This window comes from Chiloscyllium plagiosum, chromosome 4 (assembly GCF_004010195.1).
Source record: "Chiloscyllium plagiosum isolate BGI_BamShark_2017 chromosome 4, ASM401019v2, whole genome shotgun sequence".
Taxonomy (NCBI): domain Eukaryota; kingdom Metazoa; phylum Chordata; class Chondrichthyes; order Orectolobiformes; family Hemiscylliidae; genus Chiloscyllium; species Chiloscyllium plagiosum.
The window spans coordinates 76,678,395-76,697,755 of record NC_057713.1 but is presented as its reverse complement, the minus strand read 5'-3'; the positions used below and the strand labels follow the sequence as shown (position 1 = coordinate 76,697,755).

Genomic DNA, 19,361 nt, shown 5'->3' with positions numbered 1-19,361 from the left:
GCAAGCATTTATCTTCAAAGCTTAACCAAACAAGATTGGAATAAGGAACTTTTATACTGGTTTGTCACCTTTGGGCTAGCAGCAGGTATAGCAGCAACTTTAGTGTCAACATTAGTTACAAAGGTCTTAGGCATATTAGAGGTATGCCCTAAATATTTGCAGAACATGACCAAGAAGTAATTAGGCCATTTTCAAGTTATTTTTCTTATTGAAAATAATCAGGGATAGATTTAAAGCTTAGCAGATGCTCACTGTCCTATGCTTAGATAAGTGTTTATTCTACTGAATAAATGGACAGCAGCAAGTGTGGAAAAGCACAGAACTGGTTCAGTGAGAGAACTGTCAGTAGTAGTTTGCAACATTAAGCATCAATTCAGGGAGCTATAAACCCCCAGCATTTGCATCTCTGAGAAATCTTAGCAGTGTTGCAGACAAATTAAAGCTAGTCCCTCAATCAAGACAATACCAATGATCATGGCTGTTCCTGAGCAAAACAAGAACTGATGCTGTGCAGCATGATGTGTGACCAATGTTTTGGAAAACACACAATTAAGGATCATGTTAGATATACATTCTGGAAGTGCATGCAATCATTAACTAAATAAATTTCAGCATTTTGAATGCACCTCACATAGCCCATAGTCTGTCATTCATTTCTGGTGCAGAAATGAAACCAGCATTATTAAAAAAAAATAAACCAACTGAACAGACTTTGTTGTGAAGTGGGAATAGGCAGTTAAAGCAACTAGCCCTTCCATCAATGTTAGCATGTTCAATGAAAAGACAGGCTGTCTGGAGGATGCAGTCATTGAGGCTAGCACACAACTGTCTTGCTGTCTTCTGTGTCTGGTCTGCTGCTCCTTCCAAATTGTATGTAACAGGTAAATGGTGAGACAGATCTGAGTATTCCCATGTATGGCCTGTGTTGGCATTTTGCCAGGATGAGCTTTCGACCCATGCAATTTCCACCATCCAGCTCAGTGAATTATCCTGTGCTACCCTCGTTAATTTTACTCCAGCAAGATTTTGGTAGGGCTGTCATCTGCATTCATACTCAGCTCTAGTAAGTCGTGAAATGTGACTTTTGCTAGCAGTAGGAGAGCCATATAAAAACTGAGAACTTCTGAAGCGAATGTATCAGACTTGTGCGAGAGTGAGCCAGTAAAACACCCTGTGGTTAACCCATACCTTGAAGAAAGGATTTAAAACTTAAAAGATGCTTTGCAGGTCCATAGCAATATTGAATATCAGTAAAATGATGTCACCCCGATGTCCACTTTTATCTTGGTAGTGGTGATGAAAAATGGCACTTTAACATTATCACCTACACTGAATTGTCTCAAAGATATTTTACTGGAGATTTTCAACATCAGCAATCACTATCAACGGAGAATTTCACAATGATGATGATCAGAGGATCCTGAGAAGACTTTTAATTACAGCAAAGCCCATTGCCTATTCCAATCAAATCCACAATATTAGTGTTTTGGTAAAAATATGAAATCATGGCTTTCTTTCTTAGGTCAGTGATACATGTTTGATTGTTAGGTTTTGCACACCCACAAGGTACATTTATGTATCAGAAAACAGCGGATGAGTTTCATAAAATCTTATGCTTTTGTGGATGGCAGATTGCAGGCAGATTTGGTAGACAATAGCTTCTCTGGTGTTTTGGCCAGCAGAGAAGCAATACAGCCTGTTGCTGACCTTGAAGAAAATTGCTTAGAAACATCAAGCGATCTCTGGTGTGAGCATTTCACCTGTCCTGATGGCCAATTTAAATCTGGCTGCAAATCAAGGGGATATTGTGGTGTGCAATAGTAGTAATGTCAGGAAGCAGGTGAGCAGAAAATCACAGAAATATTAACCTAGAGTTAAAGGGAAATACAAGCATTGAAAAGCATTCATTTGTAATCTGAATTTTCAAATAGCTATGTAAATTATTATTATTGGATTTTAAAAAAATTCTTTTCATAATTTATTTCCTTAAAACATGTACATTATTTTATCATTATTTTATAATTTAGCATGGATTAAATGCAAAATCATTATTTTCAGAGCCAGTATTGGTCTTCATTATGAAACTAGTACAAAGTTAAAAACCTGCTGTTGTGTTTTTCTTCTCTTTGTGATTACTTAGCAATAAACATCAGTGCAACAGCCATAAATGAATAATTGATTAACACAAAAAATGCACAGATCCATTTATTGAGGTTTTCAGAAGACAGTAGCAATACCAAGCAGTTAGAAGACATGTACATATCATAGTAGCTTTCTCAGAAAGAACTGTGGCTAAGTGTGGAGTTTCACTGAGACATCAGTGGTCTTGCCTGCTGACTGAGAGCCCTACCACATCGGGGCTGTGGTGGAGAACTCCTCAAGGGAGGAAGAGGTTATCAGAGATAATTGCAGCAACACACCCCCTCCTGATGCACAGGTCCTTGATCATGCACTGATTTGCCTTTGATTGAGGGAGATCTCCAATCCCACCCTTTGCCAAAGTGGCAAGCTATGTGCCGTGTAGCAGCTATTGACAATGCCATATGGTAGCATGCCATATTGTAGCTGGTTTATCTCAGTAGCAGTGGTCTAAAGTCTTTAAACAAAATTATTGCTTAACCAAAATATTTAGACACACCTCTGGGCAGGGCAAAAGGGCAAGGTGTGGGGTCATGGTGTTAGAATTAAGGCCAGAGGTAGAGACACTACCATTTTGACATAGGACCATAAGACATGGGAGCAGAAATTAGGCCATTCAGCCCATCAAATCTGTTCCACAATTCAATCATGGTTGATAGGTTTTCAATCCCATTTTCCCACTTTTTCCCTATAACATTTGATCCCATTGGCAATCAAGAACTTATCTATTTCCATTTTAAATATACTCAATGATCTGGCCTTCATAGTCTTCTGTGGCAATGAATTCCATAGATTGATCACTCTCTGACTAAAGAAGTTTCTCTTTATCTCCATTCTAAAAGGACTTTTCTTTCCTCTAAGGCTGTGCCCTCGGGTTCTCATCTCTCCTATCAATGGAAACATCTTCCTAAAATCCACTTCGTCCAGGCCATTTAGTATTCTGTAAGTTTCAATCAGATCCCCCCTCATCCTTCTAAATTCTATTGAGTGTAGTCTCAGAGTCCTCAAACATTCCTCATATATAAGCCTTTCAATACTGGGATAATTCTCGTGAATGTCCAAGGCCAGTACATCCTTCCTTCAATATAGGGCATAGAATTGTGCACTATACTCCAAATGTGATCTGACCAATGCCTTATAAAGGCTCAGAAGTACATCCATGCTTTTATATTCTAGTCCTCTCAAGATGAATGACAACATTGTATTTGCCTTCCCAATCACTGACTCAACCTGCAGGTTTACCTTAAGACAAACCTGGACGAGGACCCCCAAGTCTCTTTGTACTTCAGCATCAAAACGTATGGTACTAGAAAAGCACAGCAGGTCAGGCAGCACCAAGGAGCAGGAGAGTGGACATTTTGGGCATAATCCCTCCATTAGGAATACCTTTCTCCTGCTCCTCGGATGCGGCCTGACCTGCTGAGCTTTTCCAGCGCCACACTTTTCGACTCTGAAACTCCAGCATCTGCAGTCCTCACTTTCTGTTTTTGCATTTCAGATATCTGAATTTTCTCCCCATTTAGAAAATAGTTAATTATTCTTTTCTTCCTACTAAAGTGCATGACCTCATACTTCCCCACATTGTCTTTTATCTACCACTTCTTTGCCCAATTCCCTAATCTATCTAAATCTTTCTGCAGCCTCCCTGCCTCCTCAATACTTCCCTCTACTTATCTTTATATCATCTGCAAAATTAGCTAGAGTGACGTCGGTTCCTTCATCCAGATCATTATTGAATAAAGTGAAAAGTTGTTGTCCCAACACTGACCCTTGTGGAACATCACTTATCACCGGCTTCCATCCCCACTCTCTGCCTTCTGCTAGGCAGCCAAGCTTCTATCCATGCTAGTACCTTGCCTCTAACACCATGGGCCTTTATCTTACTCAGCAGTCTCCTGTGTGACGCCTTGTCAAAGTCCAGATGGATACCATCCATTGGCTCTCCTTGGTGTAACCTGCTTGTTACCTCCTCAAAAGAATTCTAGCAGATTTGTCAGGCATGACCTCCTCTTAATGAAACCATACTGACTTAGCCCTAGTTTAGCATGCACTTCTAAGTATTCAGAAATCTCATCCTTCACAATGGATTCTAAAATCTTTTCAACAACTGATGTCAGGGTAATCAGTCTATAGTTTCCCATCTTTTGCCTTGCTCCCCTCTCAAACGCATTCTCCCTGTGTCTGTGTGGGTTTCTGCCAGTGCTCTGATTTTCTCCCACAATCCAAAGACATATAGGTTAGGTGAATTGGCCAAGCTAAATTGTCCAGGGATGTGTAGGTTAGGTACATTAGTTAGGGGTAAATGTCGAGAACATAGAACATAGAACATAGAACATAGAACATAGAACAATACAGCGCAGTACAGGCCCTTCGGCCCTCGATGTTGCGCCGATCCAAACCCACCTAACCTACACTAGCCCACTATCCTCCATATGCCTATCCAATGCCCGCTTAAATGCCCATAATGAGGGAGAGTCCACCACTGCTACTGGCAGGGCATTCCATGAACTCACGACTCGATGAGTAAAGAACCTACCCCTAACATCTATCCTATACCTACCCCCGCTTAATTTAAAGCTATGCCCCCTTGTAATAGCTGACTCCATACGTGGAAAATAGGGTAAGGGAATGGGTCTGGGCAGGTTACTCTTCGGAGGGTCGTTGTTGGACTTGTTGGCTTAATGGCTTGTTTCCACTCTAGAGTGATTCTATGATTTAATTACTCTCTTTTTATATACTTGAAGATTTTTCACTGTTTTTAATATTTCTTGTTTGTTTCATCTTATAATCCAATTTCTCCATATGTATTTATTTCTTAGCCATCCTTTGCTGAATTACAAAGGTCCCAAACTTCTGGATTATGAGTAATCTTTGCAGCACTGCGCATTGTTTCTTTAGATTTGATACCATCCTTAATTTTGTTATTTAGCTACAGATTGTGTCCTTCTCATATCCTCTTGAGGTTTACAAGAATGATACATCAGAGGTTATGTTGTGAGGAAAGATTATATCAATTAATCCTGTTCCTCTGGAATTTCGAAGGTTAAGGTGTGATCTGATCAAAATCTTTGACATTTTAACAGGAAATTACAGATATATAAAGATGAACTATTTCCACTGCTTAGAGATTCTAGAACTGGGGGTCGTAGACTAAGAATCAGGGGCAGACTGTTCAGGAGAGATGCGAGGGAGTACCTCTAACCTGAAAGGTGGTAGAGGTTTGAAACAGCAGTTAATTCTAGATCAGGTGTTAACTTTAAATTGAGATAGATCATGTTTTGTTAAGACTAAAGTATTAAGGGATATTGACCAAAGACAGGTTTATGGAGTTAGGCCAGAGATCAGACACAATTTCATCAAATGGTGAAACAGGCTGAAGGGGCTGAATAGTTGTAGTGATTGGGACTTGGAGGATCTCATTGGCTACCAGGTTTTTGATTGGGGTTGTTAACCTGGGACAATCAGGAAAGCCTTAGCTGACCAATATAACCAGGAGATTTAGAGTCTCCTCAGTTGAGGACAAACTTTGAACTGGCTGGCCACAGCTAGTGTACTGCGCACCAGTAAATAAAGTGTGACTTGGTGATGGGAACTGGTTTTTGTGCTGTTATTTCAGTAGCGATGGGAGAAAACAGGGCAGGCCTGAAGAACATTTGCTTGCAGCTGTCATCTTGAAATTGGGGTAAGCATTTCTAGTGTCATGCTTCTAATTGGGAGCCTTGACTCATTTGACCTTGCTGTTAAAGACTGGGGCCAGTATGTGGAAAGGATGTGATTTTTTTTCTGGGCAAATGACATTGGGGCAAATGAAAAGCAATGAGTACTCCTTTTGACTGCGTGTGGACCTGCAGTATTTTTGATTAAAAGGGGCTTAGTTTTCCCAGAAGTGCCACATGCTAAGACCTTCCAAGAGTTGATAGTTGGTTAAACCCAAACCTCCTCTAATCCTGAGATGCTATTTGTTTTATTTGGCTGTTAGACAACTGGGGAATCTGTATTTTTGATGAAGTTACAACAACTGGCAGGGGCATGTGATTTTGGGTTAACCCTGAATGAGATGCTGAGAACATGTGGTATGTGGGATTATTGATGTAACCATGCGGAAGTGTTTACTAGCCAAAGCCCAACTGGAATTCAAACAGCTGGCCTTGTCATTAGAAAATGTGGCAAGGGGAGCATGGGAACTGCTGAGCTTCCATTGCTAGTGGATAGCCTCACCTGTCTGAATGAGCTTGGAGAAGACCTGGTGAGTGTAGGCAATTGCAGAGCCTCATGCAAGGTATGCCCTGAGCAGAGGGACCCTTGGCCAAGCAACAGCAGAATCCTACAACAAAGCCAAGCTTAGGGCAAGTGGCTAAACAGTTCTTTAGGATCTGGGCCAGTGAGCCATTGTAGATGCTGCTGGTATGTGGACTCGAGATAGTGAAGGAGTCCTGCAAGGCCTGATCCGAGTAGGAAGACTTGGAAAGTTCCACTAAATGTGGATTGGAACAATTAATTTGCTAATTGACACCATAATCTGAATGCCTTAAGCTGCCTTCTATCGTCAGATACTCCACCTGTGGTGCTTCCCCCCACCCCACCCTCCCTGACCAGAAGAGGAGGCATTTGGCCTGGAATGGCATTCTTGCTGCTGTCTCACGATCCCTCACAGGTCTGGAAGTATCAGGTTTAACCTCTCTAAGTGAGAGACAATTTAATTCAAGGGATGAAATTTGGTGCTGGAACTATGGAAATAGCCCTGTACAGGGACAAGGTGAGCTTGATGTGAGAGCAGGTCCCATGACTTAAAGTTCGGGTGGGTGATGCAGTTCTGAACAAACATGTGGATCACCTGGAAGCTACTACATCCCAAATGGGGTGGCAGCAAAACATAGGCAAAAGTGAGGACTGCAAATGCTGGAAACCAGAGTTTAGATCAGTGGTGTTGGAAAAGCACAGCAGATCAGGCAGCATCCGAGGAGCAGGAAAATCAAATGTGGATCACCCGGAAGCTACTACATCCCAAATGGGGTGGCAGCAAAACATAGGCAAAAGTGAGGACTGCAAATGCTGGAAACCAGAGTTTAGATCAGTGGTGTTGGAAAAGCACAGCAGATCAGGCAGCATCCGAGGAGCAGGAAAATCAATGTTTTGGGCAAAAGCCCTTCATCAGGAATAGAGGCAGGAAGCCTCCAGGATGGAGAGATAAATGGGCAGGGGTGTGGCTGGATGGATACAGCCTTGGTACCATTGCCACTCAAAGAAGATGAGGAAACTCTCCTGAGACATTCCAGATACAAGAGATGGGCTACAGTCTGGCACACATTGCCTGTGCCAGAGTCAGAGACAGAGGAACTGGACCTGGGGGAAAACCTCAAGAGAAGCGCCAAGCAAATGACCAGGCCAACATCTCTTGTCTTAGTGGGGAGTGATTGGGACCAAGTGGATCTAGTTGACTACAAGGTTCTTGATTGGGGTTGTTAACCTGGGCCAAAGTGTTCCACCAATTGCTAAAGTCATTTTGTTTCTTCATTCCCTCATAAATATATCTTACATCATAGCTTGCAGGCATTGTGCATTGGCTGACCACCTTAACCCATCAGAGATACTCCAAGGTAATCTCACAACAGCTTGATATTCTTTTTATCCTCCCATTGCTTGCCACCACTTCCATTTTCTGGATCTAACAATTACCTTTTTAAATGATATTTTCCACATCACTTGAGTCTTCCATATTGCCAGAAGTGTTAGTCTTAAATCCTGGTTGGATTTACAATTATTTTTCCCAACAAGTAGTACACAAGTCAGATAACATAAAATGTTTCAATGGCTATGCATATTAGCTAAATTAATTCTTTTTATTCATTATTATTGATATTAGATTTTGGGTATCTAAATTAGGTTGCTTGATGAAACAGTTCTTACTATCCAGAATAAGACATGGCTGTGATCCATGCATAACAAACAATAAAAACTGTAATGAATGAATATCAATGATAGAATCATATCTGGCACGATAGAAGCTGATTTGGGTCCATTGTACCCTGAAGGTGGCAATGCAGGGTAATCAAGGAAGCAAACAAAATACTTTCCTTCATCGGACGGAGTATTGAGCACAACAGTTGGCAGGTCATGTTACAGTTGTATAGGACTTTGGTTTTGCCACATCAGGAATACTGCATACAATTCTGGTTGGGTGGCAGTGGTTAGCACTGCTGCCTCACAACACCAGAGACACTGGTTCAATTCCTTCCTCAGGCAACTGTCTTTGTGGAGTTTGCACCTTCTCCCCGTGTCTGCATGGGCTTCCTCCGGGTGCTCCAGTTTCCTCCCATAGTCCAAAAATGTGCTGGTTAGGTGAATTGGCCATGCTAAATTGCCTGTAGTGTTAGGTGAAGGGGTAAATGTAGGGGAATGGGTCTGGGCGAGTTGCTCTTCGGAGGGTCGGTGTGGACTTGTTGGGCTGAAGGGCCTGTTTCCACACTATAAGTAATCTAATCTAATTATCAAAAGGATGTGAATGCTTTTGAGAGGGTGCAGAGGAGGTTTACCAGGATATTGTCTGGAATGGAGGGCGCTAGCTATGAAGAGGTTGAGTAGATTAGAATTATTTTCATTAGAAAGACAGAAGTTGAGGGGGACCTGATTTGAAGTCTACAAAATCATGAGGTGTAGACAGGGTGGATAGCAAGAAGCTTTTTCCCAGAGTGGGGACTCAATTATTCGGGGTCACAAGTTCAAGGGGAGATGTTTAAGGGAGCTATGCGTGGAAAGTTCTTTACGCAGAAGGTGGTGGGTATCTGGAACACGTTGCCAACAGAGGTGGTACAGGTGGGCATGATAGTGTCACTTAAGATATATCTAGACAGATACATGAATTGGCAGGGAGCAGAGGGATACAGATCTTTAGAAAATAGGCAACAGGTTCAGACAGAGGATCTGGATTGGTGCGGTCCTGCAGGGCCGAAGGGCCTGTTCCTCTGCTGTAATGTTCTTTGTTCTTTGTTCGAGTCATTCTCATTAAACCTCACTCTGTGATAAGATGGTTCTTTCACAAACTTCAATTCTAATTCAAAACTCCACCAAATATGAACTCCTCTATGCCAACCAACGGTAAGACATGGACAATATTTAGGGTTGGACTCACAAGCGTTAGGTAGCATTTCTGTCAGATAAATGCTAGGATGTAATCTTCCTGAACTATATGAAATTTTAGCTATCATATCTAACTTTCAATGCTCTCATTAATATCTTTGTAAACTATTGACTAGAAATTTAACTGGACAGTTAATATCAACACCTACAAGAACAGGATAGAGGAGTTGCTCCATGATGAATAGATGACTCCTTTCTCCCTCAAAGCCTTTATCTACAAATCTCAGGTAAAGTGTGCACTGAAGTATTCACACTGGGTTGAGAAGCTCAACATGCTCAATAATAGAGAAGGTTGCTTAGTTAGTGTGTCTTTCTACCACTGATGCACTATGGTAACATTATCTATTATCTACATGATTCCCTGAAGTCATAAATTACTTCAATCATAGTTTTCTTTTCTGGTGATCTAGAAGGAAAAGAGCAGCAAAGTCATGGAATGCCATCTATTTCCATTCCCCTTTCAGTTAAATAACATCCTTCATCAACAATATAACACCATCCCTGTTCTTTAATTAGAACAATATGCCAGATCATATTCTAGATGACGCCATTACAACATCACTACCTCCGCAAGGAACCATTGCATTTCAAGGAGATTGCTTGCCTCCATCTGCTCAGGGTAATTATGGATAATAGATATATGTTACTTCACCAACATTGCCCACCACCTGAGAATATATAAAACATTTGAAAATAACCTTTCATGACAATGTACTTTTGAGCTCATTAAGAATGGGCTACCCGTGGTTCATCATGGGAAGAGTTCTAGACATAAATGGCTTGATGGACATACAGAATTTCATGCTGAATAATGAAAATTGAGATTTCTTCCTTGTGCCACTGTGAGACATAGCTGAGACTTATTAATGACAAAGTCTCTAATACTATCTGTCTCCATTAAATTAAGTTGAATAATGTGGAAAAAATTACATGAGTTCCTCTATAAAAACATTATGAAATTTACAAAGTGCAGAATTGTTGAGCTGCCTTAAGTTCCTCCAGGTAGTCTAAACAGTATCACTTTTTTTAATCTTTAAAACTGGTACAGTTGACATTTTGGGAGCAGAAAACTTCTGTTATGAAGTAACAATAGCACATTTGTTAAACAAATTAGAGCAGGGATATGAATAGATTAAATTCCCTACAGTGTGGAAACAAGCCTTTCAGCCCAACAAGTCCACACTGACCCTCCAAAGAACGACCCATTCCCCTTATTTTACCCCTGACTAATCCACCGAACCACTACAGGCAATTTCGAATGGCCAATTCGCCTAACCTGCATATCTTTGGACTGTGGCAGGAAACTGGAGCACCCAGCCCACACAGACACAGGGAAAATGTGCAAACTCAAACTCCACACAGTCAGTTGCCTGAGGTGGAAATTGAACACAGCTCCCTGGCACTGTGAGGCAGCAGTGCTAACCACTGAGCCATCATGCCACCCAGCTGAAAAACCAAGCAATATCCTCACTGGCACAATTTGTCTTGTACAGGCATTTATGTTTTTAGTTGTTTCTTTCTCTTTTACAGTTGTTTGAAGGAACACAGACATTACAATATTGTATGAATCTCTATAACCTTCAGGTAGTATTGTGGTGTCTGATTTTTTTTAATCTAATCACTGACTGTATTAAATTTAGCAACTGTTAAAATACCATATCAATGATGTAAAATGAGATTATTCACACATAGTCTACTCTCAATAGTAAGCTTTAGTCTTAAAAGTATATTACATGAGAATCAAATTTTTAATTGTGCATTATGAAAGCTTGCAATTGAATTTGTTCCAAACATTGTACTTTCAATCAAATTATTTGGTTCACTTTATGTTGCAAAGGGTAATGAAGTGTCACATAACAATTACAGAAATTTCAAGTGAAAGTTTTGTTATCTGCAGAGAATACCACGTATATTAGATGAACATTTTCTGAATTTTTTTCTTTTGGAGGTATCTCATAGAAGCCAATGACATTCTAACTGGATTAAACAGGGAAACACAGGAAGGATGTTCTCAATAACAGAGTCCAAAACTAGAGGTCAGAGTCTAAGAATACTGGGTAGGCCATTTAGGGTTGAGATGAGAAGTTTCTTCACCTACTGAGTGGTTAGCCTATAGAACTCTGCCACAGAAAAAGTTGATGCCTAAACATTGAATGCTGTCAAAAATGCATTGGATACGGTTCTTGGGGCTAAAGACATCAAAAGGTATTCACTACCCCCAAAGTGTGATGGATCCTGGGAGAGTGAATAACTTTAAGGAGGAGTTAGACTTATTTTTAATTAGGGATGGGTTGAAAAGATAAGGAGAGAAGGCAGGAAAATGGGAGTGAGAAGCATGTCAATCATGATTGAATGGCAGAGTGCACTCAATGGGCCGAATGGCCTAATTCTTCTCCTGTATCTTATGAACTTAAAGCAAAAACAGGGTATTGAGTTATCTAATCAAATAGGGAGAAATGCCAAATGTCAAACCCATATCTTTAATTCTAAAACCAACTTTCGCAGTACTGTTTATCAGGGTCTTAATTGATTGTATAGGACCACTGCTAGGCCCCAGGAATGGGAATCAGTTTTTTTTTTTTTTACAGTTATTGGTGTTTTTCTAAAGCAATATCTTTTGGAAGAAAGCTTTGTCCCCTGACACACCCAAAATGTTATAATTGTGTATGTATAATATTTTGTTCATGAGTGCTTTGTGAAACATAGCAGTGAATAAATGAACACAATAAATATAAGTGAATTGAAGAAATTAACATCACTGCAGTTACTGGCAGAGGTACTGAGCATGAACGCTTCACATTTTGAGGGTGGCAGCAGAAATTACTGTGAAAATTGTAATGGAAATGTTTGCTCAACATTTTGCATAAAATGACAGTTCAGTGGGGAAGATGGTGAGCAGGTGGCTGGTATGTGATGTAGAGTAATGTCATCAGTTTGGGTTTAATTTCTGCTATAGGTTGAGGTTATCATAAATGACTTCTCAACTGATCCCCTTAACTGAGGCAAAGTGACTTTCAGGTGAAACCACTACTAGTCTTTCTCTAGTGAGAGAGCCAGACAATGGTGACCTTACCTATGCACAGATTATCAAGAGATATAATCAGATCAACATTCAAATTTTACGTCATGGATATTCAAAGAAATAATGTCTAGTTCGGGGATAAAACAGTTTATATCTTTTTATCACCCACAATCTTGAGGTACATTGGAAGGTTGATTAGAACTTATTGTCATGAATGTCTTAATGATAAGATTAAAGGAATTCCCTTGTTACAATTTGCCATTAGAGATGCTCCCAATGAGTATACAGGATTTAGCCTTCTGAACTAATAAATGGGCATTAGGTGAGGAGACCACTTAAATTGATTGAAGAGAAACTGAGAAATCAAAACTCAGAGACTAACTTCCAGTCTATATTTTGAATTTCAGCATGAAACTACGTGAAGTATGTAAGTTGGCCAAGAGCAATTGAAGAGGGACTCAATGCTTTTATTGGAGACAATGTATTAGTATTATCACTTGTCTCTGGGAAAACATTTGGCAGCAAGGTTGACTGTGCTTTATCAAATCAAAAATAAACTTGGTGTTCTAAGTTATGTAATAAATACTCCTGTTAAGAGAAAGAATCAACAAATGTGTCATGTTAACATTGAAGAAATATTACAATGGGGAGCATAGTCAGGAGATATGGGGAGTGAAACAAAAATATCAGAATAATAGTAGTGTGACTCAGAAATCGAAATTCTGAATGTTGATTCTCCAGGAATCAATCTAAATAATATTGCTTTAAGGGTTGAATAGCAGAGTATTTCACCTTCCAGAAAGCTATCAAAGCAACTTACAAAAGCTTTAAACAATCATGAGTTAATTTCAGTGAATAGGCCAGAAAAATTATCCTTGACTATTCGTGAAGTTAATGTCAAGGGGATATGCTACTTAAGACAATATCTGAAAAGACTCAATCCATTTTTTAAAAAAAAGCTCAAATGAGTAAGAATTTAAATTGATAGACATTATTGAAATGAGTCATAGTTGCTGGAGTTAACCTATCATGATAATGCTGAAATCAAATGAGTCACAAAGATTCTATACTGATTATCATAAAGACAACATGGTAACAAAAGTGAATTCATATTCTCTCCCATGATAGCACAGTTTATTTAACAAATTGGACATTCATGACTTATCACCAAAATTGACTTGCCAAAAGAATTTTGTAACATCAGTTCCAAAGGCCCAATTTGGTTTTAAATCTGGCTAAGTGTGAATTTGTCAAAGCAAAAGTGAATTGTTTGAAGCATACTGTAGAACAAGGCAAAGTAACACATATACAAGAGAAAGTAATGGTTATTTTGGATTTTCCCTGGCCTAAGACAAGACATGAAAAGCTGCAATATGAAGACAAGAGTTGGTTTTATCTGAAGTTTAATCCAAACGTCATCACAGTCATGGCTGCTAATAAATTGTTGAAACAACACAAAATTTGAACAGATGCAAGAATGTCACAATGCCTTTGACAACTTCCAAGATTTGCTGACAACAGTTTTGGTAGTGCCAGGTTATAACAGCTGAACTGACTGTTGATTCCAGCAGTGCCATTGTCTGTGCCATTTTACCAGAAGGTGATGAAATAGGGTTTGAATGTCAGTTATTTTTAAAAGAAACTGACTGTACATCAACAGAAATGTTAAAAGGTTGAGAAAGAGACATGGAATCTTGTGTTAGCTTTAAATATATATTAATATCAATATGAAATAACTTGCTATCTGTATGTACCACAAGCTTTTGGTTTTCTTTTGGAGATAAGAACTGGCAGTTGATTCAGTGGGGCTTAAACTTCTAGCCAAATAACTTAATCATTCATGTGCCTGAAAAAGAAAATAGTATAGCAGATGCTTTATCAAGAATGCACATGAACAAAACTAAGTGGTGCAATGAAAATGGTCTCATATAAATTTAGGTATTATGAACTTCATTTTATATTTGTTGTCAATTTAGTATTCTTCAAATGAAGGGTTTAGATTGGCTCAGTGGTTTGTGATGCAGAGCGACACTAACAGCATGGGTTCAATTCCTGCACTAGCTGAAGTTGCATAAAAGATTGTCTTTCTCAAACTCCTTATCTGAGTTTTGGTAACCCTCAGATTAAGCCACTAACTGTTGTTTCTGTCTAATGAGAGAGCAGCCCTATGGTCTGGTGAGATTATGGTGACGTTACCTTGTTGATCATATGACAGTGTTAAAAGAAATTGTTGTGAGGTGAAACTGCATCTTAAATATACTACTTCATTCTTCTTGGGGGTGGGAGATGGGGAAGGTGTGATGAACATAATCTGATATGGATATATATCAAAGCAATTTTTATTAAGAGTTTGGATTTTAATCTAATGGTATGTGAGTTCTGGTCTTTTTTTTGTGAAGGATTATCATTTATTAACTAGGTCAATATTTCTGGAACAATATTTTTAAAGCAGTACAGAGGAACCTTGATCACCTGACATTTGATTATCCGAATTTCGGATTATCCAGCAAGATCACAAGGTCCCAATGCTTGGCTAAACTGTTATGCAGCATTCGATTATCCAAACATTCAATTATCCAAAGAAAATACCCCCACCCCCAACCCCCCGTGTCACTCGGATAATCAAGGTTCCTCTGTATATGCATTCTGGAATGTTAATGGAAGTTTGTTATTTTGCAGGATTTATGACAGGAGAGGAAAAAATCATTGAAAGACCACTTGCTTTTGAGCTTGGACTAATCCAGGTCTGATGTTAGCTCATAGAAACCCAGAGATTGAAAACATTATTGGCAATTGAAAGGTGATTAGCCTGAAGTCAGATTCAAGTACTGTTTCTTCCAGAGGGGAAAAAAATGTTTAGAGCAGTTAAGGAAATAAGTTACCTCAGTAAAATAGTGTCGTTTGTGGAACTTCTAGATTAAGAACAAGTGCTTAAGAATCCGCAATAGTTATTCAGCACTGAAAATGTAAAATATCTCAGTTGTGTGAGAATTCGATGAAAAGGTTTTACAGTTCACAAGACAGGAACTGAGAAAACCAGAACAAAAAGAGATTAAATCTGACCTGCATATTTGAGAAGGAAAGAAAATATATGGATTTTTATTAATTGCGGTGTGATGGTGTTGGGGAACAAATGTTTGTTTTGTTGTGTGTTTTGAAATCTTTAAGAATCTCTCAACACCAGGTTATAGTCCAACATGTTTATTTGGAATCACTAGCTTTTGGAGCGCTGCTCCTTCATCACCACCTGAAAAGGAAGCAGTGCTCCAAAAGCTAGTGATTTCAAATAAACCTGTTGGACTACAACCTGGTGTTGTGTGATTCTTATCTTAATCCACCCCAGTCCAACACTGGTATAGCTTGGTTTGCTTCATTTAATTTTAATTTTATTTATTTCATACAATAAACTTCTGTTTTTTATTGTTAAATAAATCTCCATGCATGCATGCTTATGGTTCAATGCAAGACTATCATTTTACATTTTTTTAAAAAAGTAATTTATCAAGCCATATTTCATTTTGGGATCAGATCTATCTGGTACTAACAGCAATTGGAATCATTACATTACTCAGTGTTAAATTTTCTGCAAAATAACAGACTTTCACTTGAAAATGAAAGCAACAGCTTTGAATGCAATGGCTTTGAAAAAAGAAAAATGTAAAAGTCATAAAATTAATTCAAAACAGAACTTGATTCCCTTGTAAATTCTGTTGTAGTTTTCATCCCTAAATCTGGACTAATAGCTTTCAATCAAAATGGTTTGTGTTTGACGAGAAGTCAATTAAGTTATTTTGTATGGTCTACATTTCCTACATTTCAGAGTTTAGTATTTATGTTTAAACACACAATGAAGTCATCCTTTTCAATAACATTGTCATGATCCCAGCAATAACATCATGTGTGAATCAAACAGTTTGTTAGCTGATTTATTCTTGTAAATGCCCAAACATATTGTGTTTGTGAATGCACCTTTCTTCTTGAAATGTACTTTTCTCTTCATGGAGGCAGCTCTGAAACTGAGTTCAGGAGAACCACAAAGCAAAATAAAAATTGCATTTAATGGCTATAATTTTTATTTCAGTTACTACTGTTGTAAGTGCTGATGAGGCCTGGACATCAATACTTACCTTTAAGGATACTTCCTTCAGAGGAGGTTTATCTCTAAATCAGACATCTCTTCTAATGGATCTATTGTATAGCTCTGTGTGCACCAACTAGTACTTCCTTTGGAAGTTACCCATACACTTTTGTCATAGCTGGACACTGCCTTTGTTTGTGAAGCTTTTTTTCATTCCACAGTACAGACTTCATATTTGATATTTGCCTGCATTTTGTGTTAGCTTGTCATGTGTTTGCTTAAAGTATTTGGTCTTACCTACTTTATAAGTCCTGTTACTGTTCTGCGGGAAGCTTCTTGTTTGCAATTTATTTGTGATTTGCTTGACTTCTGCTTCGAAGACAATTTGGATAGCTTTCTCCTGTGACAGAGTAAACTTCGGAACTTTAATAATTTTATGGATTGAAAGGATCAGCAATAACACTTTCTGGAATAAATTGTTTTCGGAGATGAAAGTGTCAAGGAGAAGCTATTCTAAAGGACTTAAAAACCTCATGCTAATTAACTATCCCTGAGAAGGAGTCAAATCAACATAGTGTTTCCTGAGAGAGAGGAGACAACACTGCATGATAACCTGCTGTCTCGTGACTAATGGGCAATTGAGACTGACTGCAGGAAGAATGTGCTAAAGAATTGAAAGAGTTAATCACAGGAAAGCTCTGCCTTCAAACAGCACTATTAAGGCCAAAAGTAACAAGGAACATGGGAGCCACTTCTGATAAGAAGGCAAGCCACAGACTCAAGGATACCAGGAGTGTAATCAATGTTAAGAATGAAAGAATATAAAGGATTTTAATAATGTCATATGACAACCTTGAAAGAGAGAAAATTATATAAGAACCTAACACCAGAACTCTCCTTGAGCAGAACTTTGAAGAACAACACTACACAAGGATTGAATCTTGGATAATTCCAGAGACAGACACTGTTGGTTAGAAATGTAATTAAGTTCCACCATTAATCAGGTAATACTCAAGATGAGTTGTGAGGTTTAACTTGCTCACTTCAGGCGTTTTATTTTGGTTGCCACATGCAATAAAGTTTAAATCATGGTTTCAGTGTCTGTCTGTCTGTCATCAGAAATTATAACAACAATTCTGTCTCTTACAAATTCTTATTGAAATGCTCCACATTAATCCATCTCTACTTATATAGAGACATAATCAATGAAATTGTCTCTCTACTTTCCTGGAAGTAGAACTTTTCTGGTAAATTTTGTGCATTCAAGTAATCTGTTAGAATGGTTATTAACTGCTTCTAGAATATAACCAAATTATCTCTCTTTCTTGGCAATTTATAACATTTCAGTTCAGTTATAGGATGTACTAAATATAATACATTATTAAATTAACCTGGCCATTTTGTAATGATTCACGCTGCACTACAATAATGAGGGTATTGTCTCCATCATTCATTCAGGTTCAGCCTCAACATCTGACACCAACTTGGTAAAGGTGGCATGCCGGATGAATGACTGCCTGATGTCATCAAAAAAGATGTGAGAATGTGCCTGCAGCACTCCAAATCTTCCTATCCCAGCCTCACATCAACTGTTCCTCTTCTCTCTGCATTCAGTACAAACCATTAATGAGAAAGGGATGTTGTGTGGCTCCCACAGCACTGTTGGAAGTTGCACAAATAATGGTTCACCATTAGTCCGCATAGGCCATTTCTAACGTCATTGCTACCAAATTCAATATCATTGAGATGCCAAATTTGAAAGCACTAAAGGCATATTTTAAATTGTCTATACCCTAAGCACCTTCACTCTATATAGCTAGTAAATATACGATTAAATGATTGCAAATTAAATGTAGCTTGGGTTTGCAAACAGCTGCTTTATGAAGTTGTTCCGTCAATATCCTAGTGTCCAGCAAATGTGGATCTCCCACTTTCATCTGTTATCTTAATTTGTAGCAATCAACCACTGGAGTCTGAGTACAAGTTTTCTGATAATTTTATTTGAATTAGGCAGGGACAACCTTTTTTCAGTTAAAACACCAAAGTGAAACTCTAACTCCTACGGAAAGTTGAGTATCTTCATACAATAAGCATCACATGACATGAATTCCAGGATTACATTGTACTTTGCTCAAAAACTGCATGCATTCATGTAGAACTCTGAGCTCAAAAACTGCATGAATTTATGTAAAACTCCATTATCTCACTTTTTAGATTAGAATCAATCTAAACATCATGGCATAGACAGAGAACACAGGGGGCTAACACCTTCAACATATTGTCTAGCTATCACCATTGTTAACAGCTAACCCGAGAATGCAACTTTTTAATAAAAAAGGTTTTGTGATTTACACATGAAAGAAGTGAAACTATCACTGTATTCTAATAGATGAAAGGTTTAACAGACAATCAATTTTTAAATGTATAATTTCAGTAAATTTCTGTAAATTTTTGCTATAAATTCTGTGTGTTAGGATTGAGCCCTCCACTACGACCTGATGAAGGATCTTTGCTCCAAAAGCTAGTGTGCTTCCAATTAAACCTGTTGGACTATAACCTGGTGTTGTGTGATTTTTAACTATGAATTCCAAACATAGAGTTGAATGTGCCAACTCAAGGTCATAGGTTAGTCTCATTAAGGCATCCTTCACCCGGCCAACAAGTCTTATTCTAGATGTTGCTGTCTCTGCTTTCTATTAATTTTACCTCCCTATTCAGTGTATCAATCAGCCTGTCTCCCTAAAGTAGTCTTCGTGTTTTTCTTAACATTACCTACTATTTCCACAGGTACCCACAGAATTCAGGTTAACACCAGCTTCTAGTTTGTGTAAGGTCTATTCAATGCAAGCTGAAAAAAAAATTAATCCCCAAAGAAAAATACATTGTACCTGGAAAAATGAGATTGAGATGGAAAGTAATTTTTGACAAGCAGGACAAAAGTATCTGACAAACTTATTGAGAAAAAGAAAAAGCCATCATAAAATT

The 19,361-nt window shown here is 38.5% G+C and overlaps 1 long non-coding RNA gene across 1 annotated transcript; it reads left to right on the top strand.

Moving 5' to 3' along the window:
* Positions 1-5,708: 5,708 nt before the first annotated feature.
* On the top strand, positions 5,709-17,432 carry LOC122549572. The gene is made up of 3 exons (XR_006311583.1): positions 5,709-5,821; positions 9,393-9,503; positions 16,380-17,432. It is a non-coding gene; the product is annotated as an uncharacterized LOC122549572 (long non-coding RNA).
* Positions 17,433-19,361: the final 1,929 nt, after the last annotated feature.